Genomic DNA, 7,184 nt, shown 5'->3' on the forward strand with positions numbered 1-7,184 from the left:
TTTGGTAATTTTAACTATATTTTGCCATTATAAGTCTATTAATACTTCCTATTTCTTTTGGGTCAATTGGAGCAATTCATATATTTCCAGAAAATATTTATTTAATGGAAAGTTTTGACAATGGCTTAGAGATGCATACATTGTTATGGTTTTAAGATCCCCTTCTCTGAGATGGATTGTTTTTCTAACATAAACTTTTTTTTTCTAACATAAATTTCTATTTTCTTTCCTCCAAATTAGGTTTATCAGAGCTAAATCTAATATATTGAAAAAACTCTTGTGTACGTTTATCAAGCTAATTTTTTCCTCATTATTAATTTCTCCACATTATTTTCTCTCTATTGGTTGCATTTAAGTTTTCAGTTCTTCTTTTATCTTTTTTTCCTAATTTTATGCGAGTATTTTATTTATTTGTGAATTAGTTAACTTAAACCAATAAAATCTTCCATGATTATGAATTTACCTAAGTATAGGTTTGAATTCGTAGGTTTTTACAGAAAGTATTCGAATTTTTTTAACCCCTAAGTGACCAGTTATCTTTTTAAATCAAGTTATTATTGAGATGACTTTTTCTGCTTGTAAGTGCTGGACTCTTAAAGTTTAAATCTTGGCTAATTTGTCATTTTAACATAGAGTCGTTACAAAATGAAGCTCAGGGTTGTGAATGTGTATGCGTGTTAGGTATGCATGTGTGTAAACTCTGAGATAATCAACTCTTGTAAATCTTCATACAGTTTTTTACAGGAACATTCTGTGTGTATAGAGCACATAATTCTGATTGTTCAGGGATGATAATGCTCCCTGTGACACAGTGTGCACGCCTTCGTGTTGTGTCAGCTCAGCTGTGTGAAGTGTGTTTCCAGCACTTCCCTGTCCTGCATGGTTCTAGCTCAGCACTGGCCACAGAAGAAATCAGCACAGGATTTGGAAGGTGGAAGTGAAACAGCAGCCATGTGACACGCAGAAGGTTGATGTAAAGTTGGTACAAGGCTGGCTCACGTGCATTGCCGTGATCGGCTGACTCGCCTTACTGGTGTGGGGCAGCAGGTGTGCTCAGAGCTCCTGCAGCCCCCAGAAGACCTCCTCTGCCTCCTGAATCCTTGGTCAGGTTTGTGTACCTCTCCATGGTGAAGCGTACTGATTTTATAGCCAGTAGACCTGCATCATTGAAATTGGAGCTGAGCGTGGTGAGAACCCAACATGGGTTCCAGCTCATCCTTCCTGGGTCCTGTTCCTCCTTCACTTTATGTCTATCTCCCCTTCCCAACTGTCTGTCTTTCCCTATAATAGAGCCTTTATTTTCTATATGGTCCATATTTTGTTTTTCTAATTGAACTGTGACTGATACGTCCTTTGTTATTGAGTAGTTCCAAAACAATAGAACCTTAAGGATGAGTTCTCTGGGTTAATGGAATTAATTCTGGGTCCTGTTGAATTCATTTTCTGATCTGATTTAAAGTCATTAATGACCCTATTTCCAGTGGTGAGGGGACTCTGAGAGCCATGGCATGCAGTGCCAAAACATTTTTGTACGTTATTGACTCTTAGACACCAGCAATCAAGTGCCTAGAAAACACAAGACTCCAAGTGACCGAGTAATTGTTGCCGTAGAGCAGTTTGGTGAAAACAGGAGTAAAATGGCCTTGCTTGGTTGCTCCAAAGTATTCTGGAGAACTTAGGAAAAGGAAATAATAATGTCAGGGCTTTAAAGAGACCTTGAGGTCTCTGTGGGGAACCTGCAAGCTTTCACGACTGCCCTAAAGGAAACCCTTATTCTGTAGCCAGTGGGCTAAAATCTCGAAAACCATACCCGAAGTCTGACCTATCAGGTGGCTGAATTACAACACACATTGATTTCCTAATCTAGCAGGATCTCTTATTTTCAAGTTAGAGCATCGGTTGGGAAGATGTGGGACCCTGAATATTGGTTTGGGAGCATATGAACGATTTAATGAAGCTGGTGACCTTGAACCTAGTGCCATGCTGAGCCATTTTGGAGTCTGAAGCAAAAGGAGAAAGTCAGTAATACTGATTCTGTCTTTATTAAAAATTTTGATATTTTGTTCATTATAGACTTTTTTGCGTGAACTTTGATTTTTTAAATATTACATTAAAATGTTATTTATTTTCATTACAGAATTTTCGGCGCCTGCTTAACTTTTGCACCCAAGGCAGGTGCTACACTCTAGTCACCACCCTTCTTGAACCCCTAAATTCCTTGATGAATAAAAGCAGGAGGTTACACTCGTCCTTTATAAAGAATTGAGTCTCTCCTTCCCTGAAGAACCCATAATGACCTCCTTTGAGGCAGGTGCCTTGTCGAGAGGAGTGGTAATCTTCCTAAGGACTATGCTACAACCTTTCACTGTTTCTAGACCTATAACCAGACTCAAATCAGAACTCTGATTGACACACCTAGTGAGGATGTCCTGGCCAGCATTATTCTGATTGGACAGGCTTGTGTCCGGATTAGTCAAGGTTCATCAGTCATAAAGTATTTGGGCTATCACTCCAAACGTATAATGTCATATTAATATGTTAAAACATTCAACATCCTGTTTTTAAAAATCTACTTGATATCATTGATATGATGAATTCTTCCACAATAACTGTATTTCTATTTCTGTTTTAATTTGTGGCAGTCTGGGCTCCAGATAGATAGATAGAAGATGGAGGGGTGGGATTGGTTTTGTTTTTTGTGTTTTTATGAAATTCAGCTCAGATAATTTACAATAATCTCTTCAATGTCAACTATAGTTTTTTGTGTTTGGAAATAAACTGTCTATAAAACTCTCTGGGCCTGGTGATCGGAGGAGACATGGAAATAGGGAGCAGTAGACAAAGAAAAAGTAAAAATTCCCTATAATTCCACACCTGGAGATAGCTCTTATGAAAACTGTGTTGTATATTTTAAGAAAAGTAAGATTACAAAGCATAGGTTATTTGGGGGCTTCCCTGGTGGTACAGTGGTTAAGAATCTCCTGCCAATGCAGGGGACACGGGTTCGAGCCCTGGTCCTGAAAGATCCCACATGCCACGGAGCAACTAAGCCCATGGGCCACAACTACTGAGCCCGCACTCTAGAACCTGCGAGGCACAATTACTGAAGCCCGCGTGCCACAACTTCTGAGCCCGTGTGCCTCAACTACTGAAGTCTGCATGCCTAGGGCCCGTGCTCCACAACAGGAGAAGCCACTGTAAGGAGAAGCCCGTGCACTGCAACCAAGAGTAGCCCTGGCTCACCGCAACTAGAGAAAGCCCACGCGCAGCAGCGAAAACAGATGGATCAGAGGCGAGTTTGAAGGGACAGTTTCTACCTGACTTTGCACCCTTCTGTCAAATTTTTACTTTTAGGATGTGTATATATTTCTTCTCAAATAACAACAAAAAATTATAATACATTTTTAAGAAATGAAGAAAGATTTGAATATTAATAAAAAAGTCACAAGTCAAACATGGAGAAAAGTCTGGGTATGAAGATTTTGGACTTCAGGGTTCCCCATTTTTGCATTAATATACGACACTTTGGAATGTATCCCAGGAGCAAGTCCATGGGCATAAATACTTCTTTTACTTTATTTACAAATTCATTCATTTTATTTTTAGTAACACTGTATCTCACTATAAAAGCCGTACGTATAATTGTAGAAAATGGGAAATATAGAGAAGTGTACAGAGAAAAGTAAAAATCCCCTGTAAACCCACATCTGGAGCCAGAACGTAGTAGCGTTTTATTGCATATTTTATCAACATTAAGGTTACAAAGCATATATTTTGGATCACCCTTTTTCACTTTATAACAAATTGTGAACATTTTCCCAGTGTTCTCAATTATTCTTTCGCACTACCATTTGTCAGTGCCCTCCTAGTCATCCATTATTGGATGGGCCGTAATTCCTTTAAGGAGGCCCCTGTTTTGGTGGTTGTTTGTTGTTACAGCAGGCTCCTGAGATTCACGGTTTGGATTTATATACTTACTACTGGTGCATTCTTGGCTAACTCACCTAACCTCTAAAACTAAGTGTTCTCCTGTCAAATGGAAATGATACAGAGTGCCTCATGAGGTTTTTACAAGGCTCAAATGAGAAGATATATATAAAGTTTATGGCACATGGTAAGCACTGAGTGAACAGTAGCTAATTTTTTGAAATATTGGTATGAACGTACGTGTAGATAAATTTTTGTATGCATTTATGATGTGCTGGTTAAGACAGAATTTTAGAGATGAAGTAGCTGAATCAAAGGTATATTCATAAAATTTTTGATAGGTATTTCCATAAGCTTTCATCAGGGGATATTAACAATATAGCAAAGACTCTTTTGCCTGAGGTATATGAGATGATTTTCATACCTTTCTTTACCAGCTTTGGATAATTTAGAGCTTTTTTTAAATTGGCCATTTATATAGGCAAATATGGCAACATGTTTTAATTTTTATTTCTTTAATTACTAATGAGATTGAACATTTTCACATTTCATAAAATATCGCTTATTATTACTTCTTTGAGGAATTCTTTGTTTTGTATTTTCCCAATGGACTTGTCAGAACATTAGGAAAAACGGCAAAATTCTTACGTAGTCAAATACTAGTACTTTTATGGCTTCACATTTAATCCATCTACAGTTTATTGGGTGTTTGGTGTAAGTCAACGTTTATTGGGTGTTTGGTGTAAGTCAACTTTATTTTTCTAAGTAGTCTGTTGTACAAGGGCTTCTTGCCATGTGGATAAAGGTACATATGCGAGTCTGGACCACCAGGATTTTCAATTCAAGTTTAAAAGTTTTATAAGTGCAGGAAGTAGTAGAATTAAATCAGTTGCCAGAATTTATCAAAAACACAAAAGAGATGAATATATTTCCCTAAGCCTGGGCTTAACTAAAACCACAGGGGCAAACGTTTTATCACTTGGAAGCCATTTTCTCAAAATACTGACCCCACGAAGGTCAGACATACGAAGAAGTTCTGGGTTTTAGTCTTTCACATGAGAAAGCATTTATCAAATATAATGCTTTTTTTTAATTTCAGTACCAACAGCTTCATCTAAAAGTTATCACATTTCTTATCAGCTACAAAATCATGAACTAAGTCAGCTTTTACTGGGGAGACCCATGATTGGGGGTGGACCATAAAGTAACCTCAGTTATGTAGTACATTATTTTCTTATGACCATAGAAACCCTGGTTTTCTTGCTAATTAAAAGAGTAGAATATATAAATGTATTTTATACATATAATATATATAAGTGACTATGTGTGTGTGTATTTCTTCCAAATATTAAGGACCCTAATGCAACACCTTTAATTTATGAAGGAAGAAACTGAGGCTAGAAGTATAGTCTCTAAATATTTTTTATTTCACAATCTTAATAAAAAGGGGTATTTATGTATATATATATTTCTGAATCATATTCGTGTACTATTTATTAAAGTTTAATGTACTTTGTAAAACACAACACACATACTAAACTCTTAAATGATGTGACGAAAATAGATGTAACTAGAGATTCTGATATCGTCCTTCCTCACCCCAATGGGTCACATCCCAAGGATATATTCCACCCCCTCATTTTGAAATAACCAACTTAAGAGTCTAACTGACTTGTCCGCAGTTGTGTGTAGCAGAAGAGAACTATAATTGCGGTTTTCTAACTTTAAGATGCATTTATTGCTACTTCATTGACCTTTTCCTTCCAAATATATCCTCAAGTTAGAACTGGGCCAGGATCGACTGGGTTAATAGCTTCCACTCCTGTAAACTCTATACTTAGAAATAGCTTATTTCCACAAATAACTGAACTTTAGATTTCAGGCTAATACTAAAGGCACACTGGTAGTAGCTTAGAATCCCCCTAAATTGACTTGAAGGTTATATCAGAGGGAAAGCTTCAAATTATTAATTTCCTGTCAGTCTTGTCCAACCCTGGCTTAGAACTGTGGTATATTCTTGGAAAGCACTTCCCACCCCACCACAAGGCACTGAACCAACTCTTAACATCCTAACATTATAACACAGACATTTCTTTAGAAACATAATTTTGTCTTCTTGCCCTTGAAAAAAAAAAAAAGATGTGTTTTCCTAAACCTCATCTCCCCACAGCTGCAAATAACTTTACAATCTCATAAACTGAATTTCTGAAATCTATCTAGCTTGATACGACCAGAAGTCTCCTAAACCAAATGTTGTAAAGTAGGAGCGTTTATACTTTAGAAAGAGCTAAGAAAAAATAAAACAGCTACAAGGTGTAAGCTCACGGACAGTTATTATCTTGACATTGGGTGAGTGTGACTCAGTGTCTCCATGAGAACCCCAGGCACAGCGTGTTCTGTTTCAGGATTTCTCAAACCAGGCATGTAGGGCTCTGAGCTCTCTAAGGATTTTGTGTGAACGTGTATACGTGGATGTGTGCACATGTTTTCACGGGATGGTAATCTGAGCCATATTCGTGTGCTATGCATGTTCTGGACCATATGAAGGGTCATCTTAAACTTAAGTGCCACCACACAACATCAGTGCTTGGATTTCTCCTTGGGTTTATGACTGCAGCTAAGTAGAGGCACTCGAGTTACTGTGGACCGACTCAGTCCATTCCATTGCCCATGTGGAAAACCCATTTCAAACCCAGCAGCCTTGTAAAAGAGATGTGGACACCATGGACCCCTACACCACAAGTCCCATGTCCATGTGGTTAACTGTGGACAGCCTTTCAAGTCAGAAGTAACAGAATCTACACAATCCCCCGAGTTCTCATCCCACCAAGGGACGTGCCTGGGTCAGGCAGTGCTGGACTTCTTAAAGCATGAGGTGTCCCACTAGGGAGGTGCCCCATTCCTATACTGCTCGACATCTTTATAAGGGGAGAGGCAGGGCACATCTACGTGGCTATGAAAACAGTGGAAGCTTCCTGTTCGGGAAACTGCAATTGTCAGGAAGGGAGAACCTCTGGGTCCCAGAGACTAGTGTCAGCCTGTTCTTCTGTTAAGCTTACTCAGATCTTCAACGCCAGCTCTCTGCTAAGCTACTGACATGGCATAAGAAATGAACCTCCAAGGCTACCTGGATTTGTCTGTTCTCACTAGTTTAAGCTAAAAGGCACTTTGTTGGCTCCCCTAACTTGGAAGGCCGCAGGTGGAGCTCACTCCAGAGACCTAATCCATGTCACGGAGATATATACACACACACAGGA

The sequence above is a fragment of the Neophocaena asiaeorientalis genome, unplaced genomic scaffold (genome assembly GCF_003031525.2).
Source record: "Neophocaena asiaeorientalis asiaeorientalis breed wild unplaced genomic scaffold, Neophocaena_asiaeorientalis_V1.1 scaffold436, whole genome shotgun sequence".
NCBI classification, from domain to species: domain Eukaryota; kingdom Metazoa; phylum Chordata; class Mammalia; order Artiodactyla; family Phocoenidae; genus Neophocaena; species Neophocaena asiaeorientalis.